Below are 25,313 nucleotides of genomic sequence, written 5' to 3' on the forward strand. Positions count from 1 at the left end.
TCTGTAAATGAAGGAGGAATGGTGATTGGTCCTGGAGTGTCTGTAAATGAAGCAGGAATGGTGATTGGTCCGGGAGTGTCTGTAAATGAAGCAGGAATGGTGATTGGTCAGGGGGTGTCTGTAAATGAAGGAGGAATGGTGATTGGTCAGGGGGTGTCTGTAACTGAAGGAGAAATGGTGATTGGTCAGGGGGTTTCTGTAAATGAAGGCGAAATGGTGATTGGTCAGGGGGTGTCTGTAAATGAAGGAGGAATGGTGATTGGTCAGGGGGTGTCTGTAAATGAAGGAGGAACGGTGATTGGTCCGGGAGTGTCTGTAAATGCAGGAGAATTGTTGACAGGTCAGGTCGTGTCGATATCTGAAGGACAAAAAGTGATGGGTCAGGGAGTGTCTATTAATGAAGGGACATGCTGACGGGTCAGGGAGAGTTTGCAAATGAAGGAGAAATGCTGAAGTGTCAGGGAGCGTCTATAAATGTAGGAGAAATTGTGTTTGATCAGGGAGTGTCTGAAAATGAAGGAGAAATTGTGATAGGTCAAGGAAAATCTTTAAATGAAGGAGAAATGGTGACTGGTCAGGGAGAGTCTGTCGCCAAAATTGGGAGATATCACAGATGGACGGCATACAGGCAGCTATAGGGAGGGACATTGTGTGGTAATGAGGGGCAGAGCATATGCACACAGTCAGAGTCAGCATATTCAGGAGAGGAGAGGGGAATCAGTGAGTGTAGAACTGAATCCAACCAGAGTCAGCAACTTCAGGGGAGGAGAGGGAGGGGAACCAGTGAGTGTAGAACTGAACCCAGTCAGAGTCAGCACCTTCAGGGGAGGAGAGGGAGGGGAACCACTGAGTGTAGAACTGAACCCAGTCACAGTCGGGATCTTCAGGAGAGAGAGAAAACTTAAATAGAAGGAAAAATGTTGGAGGTGGTGCGATGGGTTTGGGTTTCAGCAGAGGGAGGAGGGTGAGTGTGTGGGACGGGGATTTACAGTTTGGGGGAATGAGCGGGAAGAATGTTCTATTGAAACTAGAATTGCCTGTTCTGAATTTCTATCCTGTATTCACAGTGAGGACTTTTGTTATCTCCTTTTACAGGGTATTAGAAGGGGCGGATTTGCAGACGAGAAACTCAAACCAAACATCACGTCAAGATCTGACTCCATTCACCAGCACCTGAAGATTATCGGCCTTAAAATGTCGGACAAATGTTGATCTGTTCTATCTGTGGAAAAGATTTCAAACATCACTGTGACTGGAATAGCAGCGAGACACACACACCCGATTGAGAGTGTTCCAGTGCACTGACTGTGGGAAGAGCTTTCACCAGTTACACAGCCTGAAGAAACATCATACCATTCACAGTGGGGAGAAACGAGACACGTGTTCTCTGTGCAGACGAGACTTCTACTGATCTCCAACCTGGAGAGAGAGAAGGACACCCGCACCATGGAGAAACCGTGGAAATGTGGGGACTGTGGGAGGGGATTCAGTTACTCATCCCGGCTGGAAACTCATCGACGCAGACACACTGGGGAGAGGCCGTTCACCTGCTCCGTGTGTGGGAAGTGATTCACTCAGCCATCCCACCTCATTGAACATCAACTTGTTCACACTGATAAGAGACTTTTTAAATGTTCTGTCTGTGAGAAGAGCTTTAAAAGAAAAAGTGATCTGCTGACACACCAACGCACTCACACTGGGGAGAGGCCGTTCACCTGCTCCGTGTGTGGGAAGTGATTCACTCAATCTTCCCACCTCATTGAACATTAACTTGTTCACACTGATAAGTGTCTTTTTAAATGTTCTGTCTGTGAGAAAAGCTTTAAAAGTAAAAGTGATCTGCTGACACACCAACGGGTCCACACTGGGGAGAGGCCCATCACCTGCTCCGTGTGTGGGAAGAGTTTCACTCGGTCATCCCACCTGCTGATTCACCAGCGGGATCACATGTGATTCCAGGAGTTGGATTCTGCTGTTATTCCTGCTGTTAATCACATCCAGGACTGAACCGTGTTCATTCTGACAGTTGGGGTTTGTTTTTGATGTTAATAATCCCTTTAACTGGGCTGGAGTTTAGTATTCTGTACAAGTGTCAAATGAATCAGCTTTCTTTCAAACAAAGTGTTTCTAGTCCTTCATATCTTGATTATAAGAATCATAGAAGTTTGCAACATGGAAACAGGCCCTTCGGCCCAACATGTCCATGTCGCCCAGTTTATACCACTAAGCTAGTCCCAGATGCCTGCACTTGGCCCATATCCCTCTATACCCATCTTACCCATGTAACTGTCCAAATGCTTTTTAAAAGACAAATTTGTACCCGCCTCTACTACTGCCTCTGGCAGCTCGTTCCAGACACTCACCACCCTTTGAGTGAAAAAATTGCCCCTCTGGACCCTTTTGTATCTCTCCCCTCTCACCTTAAATCTATGCGCCCTCGTTATAGACTCCCCTACCTTTGGGAATAGATTTTGACTATCTACCTTATCTATGCCCCTCATTATTTTATAGACTTCTGTAAGATCACCCCTAAACCTCCTACTCTCCAGGGAAAACAGTCTCAGTCTATCCAACCTCTCCCTATAAGTCAAACCATCAAGTCCCGGTAGCATCCTAGTAAATCTTTTCTGCACTCTTTCTAATTTGAGGACTTATGATGAAGTGTGTGGAATCCTGAGTTCCTTCACCTTTTCAAAAGATGGATCTACAAGATGTCCAAGTCTGACAGGACAGAAAATTGTATTATATCACAGGGTCCACTTCAATCAGCCTGAGCAGGTTTCCAATACACTTGTGTGAAAAAGAGATTCCTAATTTCAATCCTAGACGCCCTAGCTCTAAATTTAAGGTTATGTCCTCTTGTTCTGGATTCCCCCACTGGAGAAAATAGTTTCTATTTCTACCCTATCGAGCCCCTTTATAATTTTAAATCCCTGGATCAGATCACCCTTCAAACTTCTAAACTCAAGTGAATGCAAACCAAGTTTATCCAGCCCGAGTATCATTCTGGTGAATCCGCACTGTCCCCCCTCCAAGGCCAATATATCCTTGGTGAGGATCAGTACTCCAGAGGGGCTCTGACCAAGACTCTGTAGAATTGAAGCATCACTTCCTTCCCTTTGTATTCCAGCCCTGGAGATAAAGGCCATTAATCTGTGATTGCTTTTTGTATCTGTGCACTAGCCTTTGGTGATTTGTGTACAAGGACACCCAAATCTCTTTGCTCCTCCACCGTTCCCAATCTCTCACTTTAAGAAAATACTCCAATGTTTCCTTTTTGCATCCAAATTGAATGATCTCACTCTTCCCCACATTGAACTCCATCTGCCGCAGTTTGTCCATTCACTTAAACAGTCCCTTTGTAACTTCCTGCTCCCATCTGCATCACTTACTGTGCCTCATAACTTTGTGTCATCTGGAAACTTGGATCTACAACTCTCTATTCCTTCATCCAATTTATTGATAAATATGGTGAAAAGCTGAGGCCCCAGTACAGATCCCTGGGAACACCACTAGTCATATCCCACCAATCAAAGAACTTTCCCTTTATCCCTACTCTCTTCTCCGACCTCCCAATCAATTACAACCCATGTCACAAGGTCACTTTCAATTGTGTGCATTTTATTTATTCTATTAATCTCTTGTGCTGAACCTTATCAAATGCCTTCTGGAAGTCCACATCGACAACATCCATCGACACTCCCCTGTCCACCTTGTTGGTTTCCTCAACAAATTCAGCTAAATTAGTCAGACATGACCTACCCTTCACAAATCCAAGTTGACTCTCTTTGACCAGCTCAATTTGTGTCTCATGATAGATTTCAGTAAGTTCCCCACAACCGACGTTAAAATGACAGGTCTGTATTGTCCTGCTTTCTCCCTCCCTCCTTTTTTAAATAACGGAGTGACATTTTCAACATTTATATCCAAAGGCACAATTCCTGAGTCCAGAGAGCTTTGGGAAATTATAACTAATGCATCTCTAATTTCCCCAACTGTTTCCTTTAATACGATGGGGTGGATACCGTCAGGTCCGAGAGCAGTCTCCGTGGAGGGGGGTTATCACCTTTTACCTGAATACACCGATATTTTCGCCCACATTCATGTCAGTGTTTGGCGAACACTGTCTGATGTCTTTCACACACCTGTAGAAGCTTGGGGTCAGAGACGTAGGGGGTAATTTCACCTTCACTGCTTGGGCGGTAAACTGACGGAGCAGAAATTAAAATCGGGCCGGTTCTTTCAGCGGGGGGGGGGGGGAGGGGGGGGGGGATCCGCTCCACCAGTTCAGCCCCCCGCGATGGTGAAAATTTCCCTCCACGTGTTGTGAACCGGTGCAGTTTGAGACAATGGACCAACTTGTGGGCTTCGAAGATTGATATTAGGGCGGAGGTCAGGAAAAGTGTGGCCGATTTTAACTATCCCCGCCTGGCGGAAATGGGGTGGTAGAGGCGAGTAAATGGTGTCAGGTCACTTACCGCCCCTTTAACGTTGGAGTTCCTGCCTCCACCACCGTGGGTCGGGTCCTGAGAAGAGCGGCCGGAGCAACACCCACCTGTTTCCGGGTCAGACCACGTGTAATATGTAAATCAGAGTATTATGACGTACACGGGACAGTATTTAAATTTGGTGACGAATGGGAGGAGGAGCCGCCCTATCGATGGGCATTGAGTGATCCAGAACACTGAGAAGTTTATTTTTAACTTATATTTTTTGGAGGAAGGATGAGCAGGAGAGCTTTCCCTTGGCCTGCTGAGGCCGTGAGAAATCTCCCGGCCCCTCATCGTCTCAGAAATGTATCAGGAGGTTTCCTTATAGATCTGTGTAACCAGGCCCAGCCTCATGTCCCATTAAACTCCCTGCAGTGAGTAAACATTGCTGAACAGCAGCTCAGAGAGGAAACGATCTCCGGAACTCCCCACTGGAGTTTGAAATTACATTAATATTTTACCAGTCAGTAACGGTCCGGGTGTTGGTCCATTATTATTCTGTTCTGGTCAAAACAAATGTCCCAATGAACAGGACGCTGTCTGACACTGACAGCTCACCCTCAGTCCATCCCACCGGGCAGTGTGTGTGATGGGAAATAATCATCAACCGAAAAGGAGGATTTGATTTTATTCATTTCAGGATTAAACATTTAATATTGAAATCATATTATTTCCAAACTAATAATAGCAAACAATTTAAAGTTAGAATCACATCTTGTATCATTTCACCACCACCGCATTTGTCGGGTAAAATATAATTCCTGTCTCCTATTTCTAAATTTATTTAAAGTATTGGATTGATATCGGTTACTTCAATGAACTTATTGATGTCAATAGATAGGAAAATCAGGCGTGGTGAATAACGGGCGCCCGATCCGCTACCGCCCGTCTCACGCCACCGTCAAACGTGAAAATTTACTCTAAATGACTTTTAATTCAATTTCTGATGATAAATCTTGAGATGTTTCTATGATTTAACTAATGTAACAATTAGATTCAGTGGGTATTTCAGCCCGTTCTTCAGCTCCTCTCTGAATTTAGTCTGGTTCACAGCATAAATACACGTGTTGGTGCAGGAACTGAGAAGTTGAAGCATGAATCCGGCTGACTCAATGTCACTGACCGTATAGAACTGGGCGTCTGTTATACGCAGAGAGATAAAATAAAAAACTTCTGCGCTCCATAACAATATAAAACTGCCTGATATACTGAAGAGTAAAACGATGGATTTCCTTCGGTTCTCCATCTCTGGATCCTTGTGATTCTCTCCATTGCTGCGGCCCCGGAGTCCCCTGCGGGCTCTGCTGGCCGCTAAAATGTGCCTGGCGGTGAGAACATTGAACAGCAAAATCAGAATGAATGGAAGACAAGGAGTTAACACAAGATGAAACAAGTCAAACGCAGCAAATGTGGGTGAAGTGAAAAATGTCGGTTTAAAGACACAACCCCGAGGTACATTCTCCATTATATATTCCGGGCCAATTACAAAGTACATGGGAATGTTCAGTAAACAGCTCAGCGCACTCACCACCCCGATAACAGCAGCCGCCGTTTTCTCGGTGCAATATTTTGTTTTCAGCTTCTGACAACAAATGGCCACAAATCGATCAAAGGTGAAAACCACTGTAAACCAGACAGAGGCCACTGTGACTGCAAAACTCAGGGTGAGAATGAAACGGCACACGGGGGTAATGGTCAAGAATGAAACTGGGAAATAAATAACAACAATGCGCGACATTATGACATCAGTGATAACGACCAGGAGATCGGCCGCCGCCATTCCCACCAGGTAGCGAGTGATACATTTGGAGAGTCCGCACTTTCCTCGGGACAGGATCACAATCGCCACCAAGTTAACTGTAAGAGAGAGAAAAGGAAGGAGAGAAATTACTGATCAGACCTGGAGCCAAAGCAGCAGTTTGAGAGGATCTGGGGTGAAATTTCCAGCTTTGTTGCTGCATCAAACGGTGGAAACTGATTCACTGACCTGGGCAGCGCTTTCGGGCGGAGAAATGTTTTTAAACACAATTATAAACAATGAATTGGGAAATTGATACAGAAAGTGAATAAATTGAACACCGGATCCACTGGAAGGGCCGAGAGAGGGCGCAGTGCCGGTGGGGAAGTGAGAAGGTGCTTTCCTGAACCGATGAAATGCGGATTTGGGTTCCAGACAGAAGGGAAAGTGACTGATGGCCGAGAAGGTGAGGGGACAACGGGAGGTGCTGCTGGTTTGTTGCTCTGGATGAAGAGAGCCGACAGGGGCCGGCACAAAACGGGAAAGACCAATATCCGCGTCGGTAAGTTTTATACTTCGAATCGGATTGGAAGGGGCAGCTGTGGGCCGAGCCAGTGAGTGAAATTGGGAGGGAGACAAAGAAAAGGACATGTCGGAGCTGGAGGGGAGACAGCAGCAGATGGTTTGTGAAAGCGGATAAACAGAAGTAACGGATGAGGAGACAGAGGATTCAATGCAGTGGGAGGAGAGGCTGGGATTCACAGGGAGAGACTGCAGCAGAGTGTTGGAGGAAATCTGATCGATAGGTCCAACTCACAATCCAATTAATAAATTCAACCATTATATTTTTGTGATTATTGGTGTCAGTGAATAGTTCGTTGGCTACATAATGTGTACAACAAATTTACTTTGTACATGCAACTGAAATTAAATGAAAATGCATTGATTAAATTTGCCCCGTTCTTTGTTGAATTAAGCTGAAATATACATTCTCTAGAATACAGTATTCTAATAATTCACTGCGATCAAAAAATCACTGATTTTATTCTTCAAATACATTTGATTTATGTCCATGTATTCAGTCAGTAAACAAGTAAAAGGAACATTCACATAAACAGACTGAGGATCTGATCGTGATAAACACACCCGGAGAGAGTACAATAAAACTCTCACAATCTGACAACATCCTAATAAAACCTTGAAGTCACATTTCCTCTTCACAATTGTACTGGAAGTTTCGCAGTTCATTCCGATGAATTATTCACACCGCTGCTGCTCTCTCTCTCTCTTTCCCTCTCGCTCTCATTCTGAGTGTGTGTGCGTCTGTCTGTCTGTCTCTCGTTTCTTCTGCCCCCTCTCTCTCATTTTCCTTCTCAGTCGCGTTCTCTGTCGCTCCTCTCTAACTCTCCGCTCTCTCTAATTTCTTTCTCAATGCCCCTTTTGACATCCGAGTAAATCCTAACATCCTGCGCCTGCTTTCTCCTCACCAGCCCCGTGTTCCAAAGATCCGATTCTTAGTGTAAGTTTGTTTAATGGTGAAGTCTCTGTGAACGGTTTAATGTTTCTACAGATCATCCCGTTCTCCACCTGTTCACCTACACTGTTCACTTCATCTACAATGCATGGAGTGAACAGAATCGAATCCCTCTCCCAGACACACCTCACAACAATTGAAATTCCTTCTCCTGTAATTACAAAGTACAGCGTTAGATGGCGGCATTGTTCAATTAACAAAACGCCAACATCACCGCTGCTGCTGAAAGTCTGCAGATAAATAGAAGGGCTCATGATTCCATCAGATAAAGTGCAAACTGATACAACATAACATCAAAACATTGCATTTTACAGTGAATTCATCGACAGTGAAGCAGAGAATGAGGTGTAAAAGGATCAGCTGCAAACTTAGTTCAATAGGCAGACATCTGAAGCGGCGTCAGACACACACACAATGAAATAAACTTTCAGAATAGTGATAACCAATAAAAACATTGAAATCCCAGTTAAACTGAACCATATTATTGTGGACGGAGGACATTGCGCTGCCTCCTTGTAACACTGAGACCGTGAGCTGTCTCATTATCAATCACTAAAAACACGTTTATGAAAAAAATATTCCAGGACAGGTCAGTTCCACAACATGAAACTGTGAACAACTCCTGATGGTCTGATACCAGCTCTTAGCCCAGACACCTGATTCCAATACAATCAGCACAGAGAATAATCCAGTAACAATGCCAGAATTGGATAAACAAAATCGTAAAGCATATAATGCAGCTGCTCCAAGACCAAAAGAGCAGAGACTGAGGACAGAACAGTCCACTGTGTAATACATGATGGGAGAAAAAAAAAGTATAAAGTACAGCAGCAGATTTAATAACGATTTACACCATGAACAGCTGAGATAATGGCTTACCTGGAACTCCAACGGCTGCGAGAACTGGATAATAAATACATTCTATCAGATACATTACTGAATATCCCATTTCTGTGAGAAGCAATGATTTCTGTTGGCCTGGAAACCGCAGCTCCGGCAGGCACTCTGTGTGGATTCATTACAGCGATCCCTGATTTATACAGGGGGTAAATCTCCACTGACACGGTTATACCCCTGATCATTGCTATTAGTTACAGTCATTTGAACAAACAGGCCACATCAGCAGCTTTGACTCCGATGTAAATGATGACGTGGATATATCACAAACTTCTCAAAGTTCAGAACCTTGTCTTAATGAGACTTCTCTCAGGAATAAAGTTAAAAGCTGTGCTCAGAAAGGACTGGTCCAACAATGAGCGGCTTCATTTACAGTTTTCATATAATTGTATTGACCATGTTCACTTTTACCGATTCAATTATAAATTTTATAGATTTCTCCACATTATACATTGAATCCAGGGACACAAGCAGACCCGTTTCATTCTGTTCCTGCAGTTTCCCAGTGAAAATATGAATGTTGACACGAAGACAGCCTCTAAAAGTGTCCCCATCCTTTCAGGCAGTGCTTAACAACACTCGGTGTGAAAAATGTTCTCCTTATTTCCCCTCTAGTTGTTTTGCCAATTATTGAAAACCGATGACCTCTGGTTATCAATCCAATTATTTAATTACCCCTATTTGCTCTATAAAAACGCCTCATTATTTTGATCACCTCTTTTTTAATTCCCCTTAACCTTTTCTGCTCGAAGGAGAACAAGCCCAGCTTCTCCAGTCTCTCCACACAACTGAAGTCCCTCATCCCTGGTATCACACTGGTAACTCTCCTCTGTACCCTCTCCAAGGCCTTTACATCCTTCTTAAAATGTGGTGCCCAGTGTTGGATACAATACTCCAGCTGAGGCCTAACCAGTCTTTTGTAAGGTTTTAACATGACTTCCCTATTTGTGTATTCAATGCCCCTCTTTACAAACCCATGTATCCCATTCGCTTCCTTAACCACCTTATCAACTTGCCCTGCCACCTTCAAAGATTTGTGAATATGCGTCCCCAGGTCCCTCTGCTCTTCCACCACCCCCAAAATATTACATTGAGTTCCATCGAGTTACTTCGAAATTACAGCACAGAAACAGGCCATTCGGTCCAACTTGTTTATGCCAGCATGTATGCTCCATACGAGCCTCCTCCCTCCCTACTCCATCTAACCCTATCACGATACGATATTCCATTATGCCTCTTGTGCTCATCCACCTTCCCCTTAAATGCATCGACGTTATTTCCCTCAACTACCCCTTGTGGTAGCGCATTGCACATTCTTACCACTCATTCGGTAAAGAAGTTTTACCTGAATTCCATATTGGATTTATTAGTGACAGTCTTATATTTATGAACTCTAATTTTATACTCCCTCCCAAGTGGAAGCATTTTCTCTTCATCTACCCGACCAAATTCTATCATTATCTTAAAGACTTCGATCAGGTCACCCCTCAGCCTTCTCTTTTCAAAAGAAAAGAGTCCCAGCCTGTTCAGCCTTTCCTGATTAGGATATCCCCTCAGTTCTGGTATCATCCCTGTGAATCTTTTCTGCACCCTCTCCAATCCCTGTATATCCTTTCTATAATATGGAGACCAGACTGTGCACAATAATCCAAGTGTGGCCGAACCAAGGCTCCACACAAGTTTAACATAACTTCTTTGTTTATCAATTCTATCCCTCTAGAATTGAACCTCAGTGCTTGACTCGACTTTTTGTAAACTTGCGTCGCTACTTTTAGTGATTGGTCTGTTTGTGCCACAAGATTTTATTAAAATTTCAAAATATTCTTTATTTCATAAAATTTAATGATACACACAATTCAATGAAAATGTCACAATTACCGTTCAAAACAATACAATACAGATCGTGCACACTAAGATCTCATTATTACAATTCAAAACACAGTACAGATCTTCTAATACATTCTGTACCATACAAAGTGACATGTCCTTACATGGTCGCCTTTCCTCAAAGAACCTTTACGTCGGCAGCACCTCACTTCAGTGCGTCCCTCAGAACATACTCCTGGACCTTGGAGTGTGCCATTCGGCAACACTCGGTCGTGGACAGCTCCTTCAACTGGAATCCAAGCAGGGAATGGCCCTGGGAGTCCTCAACATTGACTCTGGTACCCATGAAATCTCATGGCATCAGGTCAAACATGGGCAAGGAAACCTCCTGCTGATTACCACCTACCGTCCTCCCTCAGCTGATGAATCAGTCCTCCTCCATGTTGAGCACCACTTGGAGGAAGCACTGAGGGTAGCAAGGGCACAAAATGTACTCTGGATGGGCGACTTCAATGTCCATCACCAAGAGTGGCTCGGTAGCGCCACGACTGACCGAGCTGGCCGAGTCCTGAAGGATATAGCTGCCAGACTGGGCCTGCGGCAGGCAGTGAGCGAACCAACATGAGGAAAAACCTGCTTGACCTCGTCCTCACCAATCTACCTGTCGCAAATGCATCTGTCAATTACAGTATTGGTCGGAGGGACCACCGCATCGTCCTCGTGGAGACGAAGTCCCGTGTTCGCACTGAGGACACCATTCAACGTGTTGTGTGGCACTACCAACGTGCTAAATGGGATAGATTCAGAACATAGAATCATAGAATCATAGAAGTTTACAACATGGAAACAGCCCCTTCGGCCCAACATGTCCATGTCGCCCAGTTTATAACACTAAGCTAGTCCCAATTGCCTGCACTTGGCCCATATCCCTCTATACCCATCTTACCCATGTAACTGTCCAAATGCTTTTTAAAAGACAAAATTGTATCCGCCTCTACTACTGCCTCTGGCAGCTCGTTCCAGACACTCACCACCCTTTGAGTGAAAAAAATTGCCCATCTGGACCCTTTTTTATCTCTCCCCTCTCACCTTAAATCGATGCCCCCTCGTTATAGACTCCCCTACCTTTGGGAAAAGATTTTGACTATCGACCTTATCTATGCCCCTCATTATTTTATAGACTTCTATAAGATCACCCCTTAACCTCCTACTCTCCAGGGAAAAAAGTCTCAGTCTATCCAACCTCTCCCTATAAGTCAAACCATCAAGTCCCGGTAGCACACTAGTAAATCTTTTCTGCACTCTTTCTAGTTTAATAATATCCTTTCTATAATAGGGTGACCAGAACTGTACACAGTATTCCAAGTGTGGCCTAACTAATGTCTTGTACAACTTCAACAATACATCCCAACTCCTGTATTCAAAGTTCTGACGATTGAAACCAAGCATGCTAAATGCCTTCTTCACCACCCTATCCACCTGTGACTCCACTTTCAAGGAGCTATGAACCTGTACTCCTAGATCTCTTTGTTCTATAACTCTCCCCAACGCCCCAACATTAACGGAGTAGGTCCTGGCTCGATTCGATCTACCAAAATGCATCACCTCACATTTATCTAAATTTAACTCCATCTGCCATTCATCGGCCCACTGGCCCAATTTATCAAGATCCCGTTGCAATCCAAGATAACCTTCTTCACTGTCCACAATGCCACCAATCTTGGTGTCATCTGCAAACTTACTAACCATGCCTCCTAAATTCTCATCCAAATCATTAATATAAATAACAAATAACAGCGGACACAACACCGATTCCTGAGGCACACCGCTGGTCACAGGCCTCCAGTTTGAATAACAACCCTCGACAACCACCCTCTGTCTTCTGCCGTCAATCCAATTTGTATCCAATTGGCTACCTCACCTTGGATCCCGTGAGGTCTAACCTTATCTAACAACCTACTATGCGGTACCTTGTCAAAGGCTTTGCTAAAGTCCATGTCGACCACGTCTACTGCACAGCCCTCATCTATCTTCTTGATCTAGCAGCTCAAAACTGGGCATCCGTGAGGCAATGTGAGCCAGCGGCAGCAGCAGAATTGTATTTGAGCACAATCTGTAACCTCATGGCCCAGCATATTCCTCACTCTACCATTACCAACAAGCCAGGGGATCAATCCTAGTTCAATGAAGGGTGTAGAAGAGCATGCCAGGGGCAGCACCAGGCGTACCTAAAAATGAGGTGCCAACCTGGTGAAGCTACAACTCAGGACTACATGCATGCTAAACAGCGGAAGCAACATGCTACAGACAGAGCTAAGCGAGTTCACAACCTACGACTCAAGATCAAAGCTCTGCAGTCCTGCCACATCCAGTCGTGAATGGTGGTGGACAATTAAACAACTAACGGGAGGAGGAGGCTCTGTGAACATCCCCATCCTCAATGATGGTTGAGTCCAGCACATGAGTGCAAAAGACAAGGCCGAAGCGTTTGCAACCATCTTGAGCCAGAAGTGCCGAGTAGATGATCCATCTCTGACTCCTCCTGATATCTCCACCATCACAGAAGCCAGTCTTCAGCCAATTCGATTCACTCCACGTGATATCAAGAAACGGCTGAGTGCACTGGATACAGCAAAGGCTATTGACCGAGTTTGGCACCAAGGAGCCCTAGTATATAGAAGTCAATCGGAATCAGGGGGAAAACTCTCAAGTTGCTGGAGTCATACCGAGCACAAAGGAAGATGGTAGTGGTTGTTGGGGGCCAATCATCTCAGCCCCAGGGCATTGCTGCAGGAGTTCATCAGGGAAGTGTCTTAGTCCCAAGCATCTTCAGATGCTTCATCAATGACCTTCCCTCCATCATAAGGTCAGACATGGGGATGTTCGCTGATGATTGCACAGTGTTCAGTTCCATTCGCAACCCCACAGATAATGAAGCAGTCCGAGCCCGGATGCAGCAAGACCTGGACAACATCCAGGCTTGGACTCATAAGTGGCAAGTAAAATTCGCGCCAGACAATTGCCAGGCATTGACCATCTCCAACAAGAGAGAGTCTAACCACCTCCCCTTGACATTCAACGGCATTACAATCGCCAAATCCCCCACCATCAACATCCTGGGGGTCACCATTGACCAGAAACTTAAATGGACCAGCCACATCAATACAGTGGCGATAAAAGCAGGTCAGAGGCTGGGTATTCTGTAGCGGGTGACCCACCTCCTGACTCCCCAAAGCCTTTCCACCATCTACAAGGCACAAGTCAGGAGTGTGATGGAATACTCTCCACTTGCCTGGATGAGTGCAGCTCCAACAACACTCAAGAAGCTCGTCACGACCCAGGACAAAGCAGCCCGCTTGATTGGCACCCCATCCACCACCCTAAACATTCACTCCCTTAACCACCGGCGCACAGTGGCTGCAGTGTGCACCATCCACAGGATGCACTGCAGCAACTCGCCAAGGCTTCTTCGACAGCACCTCCCAAACCCGCGACCTGTACCACCTAGAAGGACAAGAGCAGCAGGTATATAGGAACAACAGCACCTGCACGTTCCCCTTCCAAGTCACACACTATCCCGACTTGGAAATATATCACCGTTCCTTCATCGTCGCTGGGTCGAAATCCTGGAACTCCCGTCCTAACAGCACCGTGGGTGAACCTTCACCACACGGACTGCAGCTTTTCAAGGCGGCGGTTCACCACCACCATCTCAAGGGCAATTAGGGATGGGCAATAAATGCCGGCCTCGCCAGCGATGCCCACATCCCATGAAGGAATAAAAAAAACACACGTAGCGTTGTATATAAAGTTCGTGAGCTGCAGGCTCAAGTCGCCACATGGGACTATGATCTAATGGCAATAACAGAGACGTGCTTCAAAAAAGGGGAGGATAATATTTAAAAATATTTATTTAAAAAGTCGTCACCTTGTAGCTCGGTTGAAAATGTAGTCAACTTGAAATTGTAGTAAGCAGTGAGGAGGATAGTAGCAGACTTCAGACAGACTGGTAATAAAATGGGCAGACACATGGCAGATGATATTTAATACAGAGACGTGTGAAGAGATGCATTTTGGGAGGAAGAATGAGGCGAGGCAATATAAACTAAATAGTGCAATTTTAAAGGTGTTGCAGGAACAGACAGACCTGGGGGTGTATGTACACAAATCATGAAAGGTGGCAGTACAAGTCAATAAATCTGTTAAATAAAACTTATAGGATCATTGGCTTTAAAAATAGAGGTATAGGGAAAAGAAGCAAAGAGGTTCTGCTAAACCTTTATAAATCACTGTTTTGACCGCAGCTGAAGTGCTGCGTTCAATTCTGGGCACCACATTTTAGGAAGGATGTCAAGACCTTACAGAAGGTACAGAGGAAATTTATTGGAATGATACCAAGGATAGGGAACGTCAATTAATTGGAGAGACTGGAGAAGCTGGAATTGTTCTCCTCAGAGCAGAGAATGTTAAAGGGCCATTTAATAGAGGTGTTCAAAATCATGAAGGGTTTTGATAGGAGAACATGTTTCCACTGGCAGAAGAGTCGGTGGCCAGAGGGTCAGATTGAAAATTATTGGCAAAAGAACCAGAGGCGAGATGAGGAGAATTTGTGTACACTGTGAGGCCTATCAAGATGTCCGTTTGCAAATAATTCAAATATCCATGGTCACTTTCAAAAGGTGGCCTTGAGCCTATTGACACAAAACAGCGTGTAAAGTTCTTCAAAATGCACAAAAGCCCCGGTTTGGGACAGAGTGAAACCGTCACTGAAAGATAAAGGAAAGCAGCTGGGTTGGGTGTGTGTCCAAACACTGTGCATTTTTACAGATTCCCACATCTCCACATCATGAAACAGAATTGCATTAGAAGTGTCGGAGCTCTATTATGGGATGGATGGATGGATGCATTAACGGTGGGAATTGATATGGAAATATTGGGGATTAAAAGCTTCATGCTGATCCCAACGGGCAACTGCAGCACTGAGTTTATTGAAGGACATTAGTCTCCACCCACTGTGCAGATCTAGATCTCAGTGATATGGTCAGCTCCAGCATACTGAAAGAGGAAGTGGAGTCTAAATAATGAGAACCGAATGGTGTTAGAATCCACTGGAAACCGGTACTTTGAGAGACACTTTACTCACTGTCACGAACATCATAATATGAGTGTCATCGCTTTGGAGGGCGGACTAAAAATACAAGATAAATAAGTAAAGAATTTGAAAATATTATGTGGTACATTTTGGTAGAAGGATTAAGGAGGCCACGTACTCCCTGGAAAATAAGCGTCTAAATTGGACACAGAAGCGAAGCAATGTCGGGGTCCAGATTCACAAATCATTAACAGCAGCAAATAAAGTTAACAAGGCCATAAATTGCAAACAAAGCACTGGGGTTCATTTCTAGAGCAATAGAATTGAAAAGCAGATGAGTTATGTTAAACTTATATAGAACCTTGGTTAGACCACACTTAGAATACTGTGCACACTTCTGGTCGCCATATTAAAAAAAGGATGCAGAGGCAGTGTAGAAGGTGCAAAAAAAGATTTACAAGAATGAAACCAGAACTGAGTGGTTACGCCCATCAGGAAAGATTGAACATGCTGGGGATCTTTTCTCGAGGAAAGAGAAGGCTGAGGGGTGAGATGATAGAGGTTTTAAACATTATAAAGTGTTTCGATAGGGTAATAGTAGGGAAGACATTTCCACTTGTGAGACAGTTCAAATCCAGGATCCCTAAATATAGAATAGTCACAATAAATCCAATAGGGAATTCAGGAGAAACTTCTTTACACAGAGAGTGGTGAGAATGTGAAACTTGTTACCACATGGAGTAGTTGGGGCGAATAGTATAGATGCCTTTAAGGGGAGGCTAGATAGGTACATGAGAGATAAAGGTGTAGAAGGAAATGCTGATCGGGTTAGCTGATGTAGGATGGGGCGAGACTCGCGTGGAGCATAAACACCGGCACAGACCAGTTACGCCGAATGGCCTGTTTCCATGCTGTAAATTCTATTTAATTCAAGGTAACATCAGACTGAAATTAGCAGTGAGAGCAAATACTTCAAATGGAAAACTGTGGTGAAACATATTAAACGTAAATTCACTGTGTTAATCTTTCTGATATGCTTTCAACCGAAAGTTAATTTCAAATAATTATTTAATTATTTGAAAACCACCAATATTAGAGGTGTAGTAACAGACTTATTCATGGTCATTGATATATTAATAAATTCAATTCAATTCACTTAAAATACGTAGACATATTTAATATTGCAACTAATATCTCCTAAGCTATAAATAAGGAGATGTATTTAGATCAAGCATTCAATCAGAATGGGAGAAAGCAGAGGAAACAAACAGTCTCGCGGCAGTTTTGCAAGAGGAGGACAGTACCTGAGGAAACTGACCATTCACAATTTCACCTGGTTTGGGGACCGGAATGGATGTTGGGTAGTCAGCTGTTTACTCCGAATAAGGTCAAGGGAGCAGGAGGTGGGACTAATGGGCAAGCTCAGCTCGGAAAGTACATGCATGGAGATCGGAGGGAAACTCGAAAAAGGCTCAGGATCAGGGCTGGGTGATGGGGAGCCTTATGAGAGGTTGGGCTTGGTGATATTGGGAATTGTGGGATGCAGCATAGGCATCTGAATGGATGGTCTTAATCTTAGTGACTTCGGTTATGTAGAGAGACTGGAAAAACTGGGATTGTTCTCCTTAGAGCAGAGAAGGTTAAGTGGAGATTTAATAGGGGTGTTCAAAATTATGAGGGGTTTTGTTCGAGTGTGTAGTGAGAAACTGTTTCCACTGGCAGGAGGGTCGGGAATCAGAGGATACAGATATATGTTAATTGGCAAAAGAACCAGAAGGAAATGAGGATAAATGTTGTTACACCGCAAGTTGTTCTGATCTGGAATGGTGGTGGAAGCAGATTCAATAGTAACTTCCAAAAGTGGATTGGATAGAAAGTTGAAAAGGGAAAAACTGCTGAGCGATGGTGAAAGATCAGGGGAGTGGGATTGATTGGATAGCTCATTTAAAAGCTGGCACATGCATGACGAGCCGAATGGCCTTCCTCTGTGCTGTAAGACTTCATGAAGTTCAGTAGGTCCTCGTATTTGTTGTTGGAGGAGAGTGTGGAGGGGGCTGGGAAAGAGATTTATGGAGATTGTGTGTTGTGGGCAAAAGAAGCTGGAGGTTATCTTTGGTCCCCAGGGTCATTCTGGAGCAGCAGGCGGTTTTCAGAGAGGACATTGTGCTTGTTCTAATTCTGGGTCAGCCATATCTGGTGATGGATGGCTGAACCAGTGGTGATCCAGATATGCTCAAGTCTGCACCCCTTGGAATTAAACCAGCAGGAACGATCAGGATAGTAGAGAGTAAACGTTTTACTCGGGGCAAAGGCATCAACGGTTGAAGAACGGGAGTGGTTGAGAAGTTACACAGCTGCAGAAGTATGATGACAAATGGCGGGTCAAAGTCTAGGCAACAGGGAGTGTGAAAGTGTTTATTCCAAAGTTGGAACGCTGAAGTAATTTGATTTGAAGTAAGTAAGGAGATGTCGGTTATGATGGTTGCAAGGAAGTGACCGACGCCTTGGCAGTGCACAACTCTGGGCACCACACTTTAGGAAGGATGTCAAGGTCTTGGAGAGGGTAAAGAGGAGATTTACCCGGATGATACCAGGGATGAGGGATTTCAGTTATGTGGAGAGATTGGAGAAGCTGGGGTTGTTCTTCTGAGACCAGGTAAGCGTAAAGGCAGACCTAATAGAGGTATTCAAAATAATGAGGGGCTTTGATCGAGAAACTAGAGTGAAACTTTTTCCGCTGGCAAGTGGTCTTTAACCAGAGGTCACAGATTTCAAAGAGTTGGCAAAAGAACTAGAGGGAAATGAGGAGAAATGTTTACATAAAGAGGTTTGCGAAGATCTGGAACACACTACCTGCAAGGGTGATGGAAGCAGATTCCATAGGAACTTTCAAAGTGCAATTGGACATGTACTTGAAGGGGACTAATCTGCAGGTTATGGAGAAAATAATTGGGGTGTGTTACTAATTTGGATAGCTCGTTCAAGGAGCCAGCATAGACTCGACGGGGCGAAAGGCCTCCTTCCACGTTGTAAGATTCTATGATTCTGTGATTCTTGTCAACTTGAAATTTTAGTAAGCAATGAGAAGGATATTGGCAGAGCTCAGGAGGACATTGGTAGATTGGTGAAATGGGGAAACACATGGCAGATGACATTTAATGTAGAGAAGTGTGAAGTGATGTATTTTGGAAAGAAGAGTGAGAAGAGGCAATATTACCTAAATGACCAAATTGCACAGCGGGAGCATTAACAGAGAGACCTGGGATACACACACACAAATCTTTGAAGGTGATAGTTGGAGAATAAACGGTAAATGCCGACCCTCCTGCCAGTGGAAACAGTCTCTGCCCAACTTCTCGATTAAAACCTTTCATTATTTTTTTCTGAGCAACCGTCAGCAGTAGCACTGTGTTTATTTCAGGACATTAGTCTCCACCCACTGTGCAGATCTATATCTCAGTGATGTGGTCAATTGCAGCATACTGAAGGAGGAGGTGGAGTCTAAATATTGAGAACAGAATGGTGTTTGAACTCACTGGGAACCGATACTTTTACAAACAGTTTACTCATTGTTACAAATGTCACAATTCGGGTGAACGGTATGGAAGGAGGAAGTAAATTGAACATGAATAAGTAAAGAATCTGAAAATATTGCAGGCAGAATTTAACAGTGCTATCAAATGCTTAGAACGGAAGCCAATGGTTTCAGCTCAGAAGCGCTTCACCTCGGACAAAGAGGAAGTTTAACCGCTGACAGTAAGGACAATCAGCAGAACAAGAATGTGTTTAAACACACTGAATGAAAATTCATTGTGCCAATCTTTCTGATTTTCTTCCAACCGATGGTTATATTCATTAATTCTTTGAAAGCAACCACTATTAGAGGTGCAGTAACGGATATATTCTCAGGCATTAATTTATTAATAAAATATAATTCAAGGGACTTAAAATGAATAAAAATATTTAACATTGCAACTAACATCTCCGAAGCTTTCATTAAGGGAATCTATTTAGGGACAGCACTCAAACAGAATGGGAACCCCTGACAGTAAGAACATTGTAGCAGAACCAAGAATGTGTTGAAATATATTGAATGAAAATACATTGTGGCAATCTTTCTGATAGGCTTTTAACCGAGTAATTAATTAATTCTTTGAAATCCACCCCTAATAGTGGTGCAGGAGCACACTGTTTATCAGGCATTCATTTATTAATAAAATTGAATTGAATTCACTTGAAATTGATAGAGATGTTTAATATTACACCTAATATCTCCTAAGCTAGCAATAAGGGGATATATTAGATTGTGCCCCCTTGTTCTCCATTTCACCATCATAACTGAATAAGGTCTATCGAGAGGTGTAAATTTGTAACTAATTCCATTAATCCATGGTAATTATCAATTGGTGCCCTTGGGTCTATTTACACAAAACAGCATGAAAAGTTGGAGATAAGGGGTTAATGCTGAGCCCAACTTGCAGCTGCAGCACTGTGTTTATTGAGGAACATTAGTCTCCACCCACTGTGTAGATCTGTATCTTAGTGACATGGTCAATTCCAGCACACTGAAGGAGGAAGTGGAGTTAAAATAAAATCCTCGAGCTGAATGTCGCCTGAATTATTCACCAGAAATATTTAGTTGTACAGACAGTACACACGCGCTCATAAATATCACAAAACCCCTAAAATCGAGATGCAAGATGGAATAGAGAATGAAAAATAAGCAAGCAAACTGAAAATGGCCAGTACTGAAGAGAACAGTAAGAGCAGTTGGCTTCATGGCGGAAGAAAGCGGTTTCAACTCAGAGGAGGGTTCGTTCAAAGAAAGAGGAACTTAACCTCTGACAGAGGGAACAATGTCTCAACACCAACGGAATAACTAAAAATATATTTACTAGATTATCCACTGAATGTGTTAAAATGTTTCTTCTCCACCGCATTATCTGCTCATGTCTGAGTGCAGGGGGTTGATTGACCTGAGGTCAGCCGTGGTGACCCCTGGATAACTGCACCCTCCTAACGCGCATGCTCACTTCCAAGCATGGGACATTTCGTATCAGAGAATCAGAGAAGGTTACTGCACGGCAGGAGGTCATTCGGCCGATCGAGTCCGTGCTGGCTCGATGCATGAGCAATCCATCTAGTCCCACTGCCCCGCCAAAAATAGCAGGGCTCGTTCGAGATCAATTAAGATGCGATAAGGCGACACTTGGCCGATATTTCATTGTGGCTTTGTGGCACTGAGCCCACTGGTATCGCCCCCACTCCACCCCGCCCCTCCCCCCCCGCCCCCCCCCCACCTTGATAGAGATCAGCAAACTCAGCGGATGTCGATCGTGGAATTTTCCTTTTATATACATCTTACTCCGACACTGTAGACAGTAACTGGGCTATCGGGAGACCAATATCTCCCCTTTTCAGCCCGTCTCAAGGCGCCTCACGGGAGCGTTATCAAACAAAATGTGACACCGAGCCACTGAAGGAGATATTAGCTCAGGTGACCAACAGTTGGTCAAAGCTGCAGGTTTTAACAAACAGATTCTCATAGATTCAATTATCAAAGAAAAACTAGATCCGAGATACTTTAATACCGATATGAAGAGAGATTGTCCCCTCACCGTTACCCGCAGAGAATTCAGCACAAGCAAGCAACCGCTCTGAATGCTTTCCAATGTAGAAGGCTCCACACCAAATTATGAGATACCGGAGTTCGGACACCGCCGGGTTCAGTCTCACTCTCCCGCTTACAGTTGCCCACTCAGACCGGGAATTGGTATAAAATTGTTTCACGACTCACCAAACAGCAATAAAAAGGAGGTTGTATCCATTTACGAAGAAGTGCTACTTTGAGGCATGAGAGCTGTGAGGAACGGCGACTGAATCACTTGCTCCAACTCACTGAAGGACAAACCCGGAAGGTTTGAGAGACTGAGAGCGGATACAGAGGCTGCGTGGGAATGAGTTGGTCCCCACAATTGAAGCAACAACACCGAGTTTTGTACAACCTGAAATAAGATGTGGTTTGGGACATTGCAATGATCTAATATGGCAGCCTTTGACTATTAGACGGTGATCATAGGATGAAGGGGTGAGAATGGACCATTTACCCAGAACAACACCGTAAATCATTTGTGTTTAGTTGGAACGATTGCTCCCATGATGGTCAGGATCTCTATTACTGGGAAGGGACCGTGTCCCACTTCAGGCACTCGGTGTCAGCATCAAGCACCCAAATTTCAGGCGCAGGAAAATGTAACAACAAAGTGCATCAACCCAAACCTCAGAAGAGCTACTGTATCGATTATTGCTTTTCTATATCACAAAACAGCCCTCCCGTGGGCGAGTTGAGCGAGGTGTTGTCCTTATTACATTACAGACGATTAAAAATAAAACTGGAACATCCAAACCCGGCAGCAATTTAGTTCCACGGAAGTCTGGTATAATGAATATAGATGGATATGTTCAATGTGACTCTGATATTGAGTTGGTTTACTCTCTCATATCGCCCTGGTAACGACTGTGAGAAAGAAAATACCACCTCCAGCTTTCTCCAACCGCCAATTTCAAACCGTTTATCGATAATAGAACCGAAACACAGCGCTCCGCACAAACCCTTACAGACTCGGGCTTCATATTCAAGGATTTCCAGAAACACGGAGCTTTTAAATAAACTCCGTTACAATTAACAGTCAGTAATATTCCTGCCTAAATACAGTCCCTTCTCTCACAAGTCAACCCGCCTTCTTCCATTTCAGTCCCAGACCCGATTCTATCTCCACACACATCCCCTCCCAGACGGGTTCAGCAGTTTATAAACACCTTATTCCAGCTGATTTGGAGAATCTCATGTGTTGGTGTTTGAGTTGTGACGCGGAGTTTCTCCGCCAGTGTAACAGTCTCACAGACACTCTCGCCCTGAATCTGTAAAAAGAAAATAACCGTGTACTGGGACTGGAGGCGAACACATCCCCAGTTACAGTGAGGCCCGGACACCCCATTCTCAGTGTTTTATATCAGACAGTCTCCCACCTTCATGTTCAGCACTGGAGAGAGACAAACACACACTGTCAGTCTCACACTTCCAATCGGTGTGTCTATATCACGCTTGCCAGCAGTATCGAACCGACATGCACAGCACCAGAGAGAGACAGACAGACACGATGAGAGAGAGATAGAGAAAGCGGAGAGACACAGAGACAGACAGACATACACAGTATCAGTTCCAGACTGAACTGTAAAGTTGCGTTTTATCCAGAAAGATCCCATTGTTGAGAAAGAAGGTGCAGTCTCATCTCTCACTGTTATTGTACCAGAGACAGACACATTATTAATCCCACACTTAGGTACAGTGCAGAGAGTGAAAGAACAATGGGCTACATTTAACCCTCTTTTGCCTATTCTACCATCTGCAGTTATGCAGCTCAGGGCCGTTCGGCATTATTCTCAGTGGAGCGAGAGTTTCACTCCGGTTAAATTAATCTATGACTTTTGCTGTCAGATATTAATCCGACACGGTCCCAACAAACACACCGACTCACTCTTTCCTCATATGTTTCTCCAGGATAGGTTTGAGAAATGCTCGCATCAGTTTTATCAGTAAAGAGTACGAGAATGAACAAAATCCATAGACCCATTTCAGAGCCGCCCACTTTATCTCTGAAAGACTCTTTACCACCAAAAGATACCGAGAGAAACAGCAGGGATGGAAACATCTAGTTTAATAGTTAGAGATTGTAAAGTCAGTCTGGATTCCAGCGTTAGGCACTGGTGGAATCCCATCTGTTTTCCATTCTGGTGCCTGTTCCTGCACTGCCTGTGGACCCCATTCCCTCTGACCTTTCCCCCAGACCCACTTCCTTTGCTCAGAATCCGAAAAATTCCAATTGGGGAAAGTTTCCATCGATTTTTGTGTTGGGAATGAAACCAGATATCTGCGCATGCGTGACTCAGCCCCGCCCCCAGCGCTGATTGTTGGTGAGCAGAAGAGCGCATGCGCGCTGCCCTCCCCCAGCTCGGCCTGTGGGCGCCATTCCCTCAGTGAGCGGAAGAAGATGGTTTAAAACAGCCGGGAATGGAGAGATCACGGCCCCCGGGGGAAGGGAGCAAAGAGCAGCCTCGTTACAGCAGCTCATCGCTTCGGGACCGTGTCCGCAGATGGGCTCAGAGATCGGCATTGAGTCCGGGGGAAGGTCAGGGGGAGTCCGGGGGCTGTTTGTAAGAGGCGGAGTGGATCAGGAACTGGTCCCGGAACATGGAGTGAGAGGGGGAAGGGAGAGGTCATTCTCGGGCTGTGTGTGTCCAGGGTGTGTCCAGGGGAAGGGAGAGAGAATGGGAAGAAACTGATATTTAAAATTATTGCTGCTTTCAATCCCAAACCAGCAGTGAATGTTCCTGGTTTAGTTCCAGTCTCACCCTGTTTATTGCTATTGGACAGTGAAGAGTGGAAACAGAGCCGGACAGTAAGGATGTGGGGAGTTTTACAAAGAGCATCTATTGCAGGCATCGGGTGAGAAGTGTGAAGGACACATTTTAAACAGCAGCTGTTTGGTTTCATTTGAACGGTTAGTCCCACGGGAGAGGGGATCAGAATCCTGACCTGTAGAAACGTCCCTGCCCCATCGGGACGTCCCATTCATTTGTTAGTGCAGGGGTTGGGTTGTGTCTGGATGTCAATAAATTGTTGTAAAACAGCCCAACACACCTGGTGTGCAGAAGCTGGGTGCTGCAGTACTACAGTGGAGACAGACACTGACACTGTTTGAATCGCTGATTTAAATTTATGGATATTCAAAATAATTATTAACATATATTAAACTGATCACTTCTGTATTTTCTTCGTCACCTGTTCTTGAGTTACCAGACATACGTTTCTTTCTACAGGCCAACCCTTGAAGGAGTCAGAATAAATGTGATGTTTCCTCCACCCGAGGCACAAGGAACAGTGCAGTCAGCTCCTTCTCACACACAGTCAGTACATTATCACACACAGAGCACGGAGTCACAGAGAGGTCATCAGTTCCACAGTCTCAGACAGCAGAAGTACTCAGTCCCACAATGATCCCAAGTTCCAGAGACACATTTTCAATCCACAGTCAAACAGAACAGGTGAGGCAGACACTGTTCCATTTCCCCTTAACTCCGTCCCGCTGACAGGGAGTCCAAAATCACACTCTCAGATTGTCGATCTCACAATGGGGCAACATTAGCCATGAATTAAATACCAGATAGAAATCACACATGGTACCCGATTGAAAGGTACAGAATGAATCCCAATAATGTTCCTCGAGATTCCTATTGAATTCGAGCCCAGAACTCTCACACACATGTGAGTTTAATACATGCAGTATCCATTCAAATAGTGCACCATTCGAATACAAATTGCTAGTGCAAAACTCACGTACAGTATCAGATTGAGAAATGCTGTGACAGTGTAACCTGAGAAACAAATTAGATACCAGTTTATAATACACTGGCAGTATGAGATTAAAAGATACTGTATCAATTCTGTTCATCCAGACTGAGATACACATGACACACGAGTCCAAAAATCTTATGAAACAAAGTTTAAAGTTACAGTATCAATTCCTTTAGTGCAGACTGATCTACACATTACATACCAATTCACAATATCATTTTGAAAGATTCATTATCATTCACAATAGTAATCACAGAAATACACATTTAATACTAGTCCAAAAAGCACACAAATTATCTGATTGAAACCTCCAGCATCAA

The 25,313-nt window shown here is 44.3% G+C and overlaps 1 protein-coding gene and 1 long non-coding RNA gene across 4 annotated transcripts in view; one reads left to right on the plus strand and one right to left on the minus strand.

Annotated features, from left to right (window-relative positions):
* The window catches only part of LOC137318421 (uncharacterized), a 201,505-nt gene extending 199,384 nt beyond the window's left edge, over positions 1 to 2,121 (plus strand). For all 3 annotated transcript variants that reach the window (XR_010961883.1, XR_010961885.1, XR_010961884.1), the window contains exon 3: positions 1,096 to 2,121. This is a non-coding gene — a long non-coding RNA (uncharacterized lncRNA). The remainder of the gene's footprint in view (positions 1 to 1,095) is intronic.
* Positions 1 to 25,313, minus strand: part of LOC137318380 (zinc finger protein 850-like) — a 183,829-nt gene that overhangs the window by 16,193 nt on the left and 142,323 nt on the right. The window lies entirely within an intron of this gene.

The sequence above is a fragment of the Heptranchias perlo genome, unplaced genomic scaffold, assembly GCF_035084215.1.
Source record: "Heptranchias perlo isolate sHepPer1 unplaced genomic scaffold, sHepPer1.hap1 HAP1_SCAFFOLD_70, whole genome shotgun sequence".
Classification (NCBI taxonomy): domain Eukaryota; kingdom Metazoa; phylum Chordata; class Chondrichthyes; order Hexanchiformes; family Hexanchidae; genus Heptranchias; species Heptranchias perlo.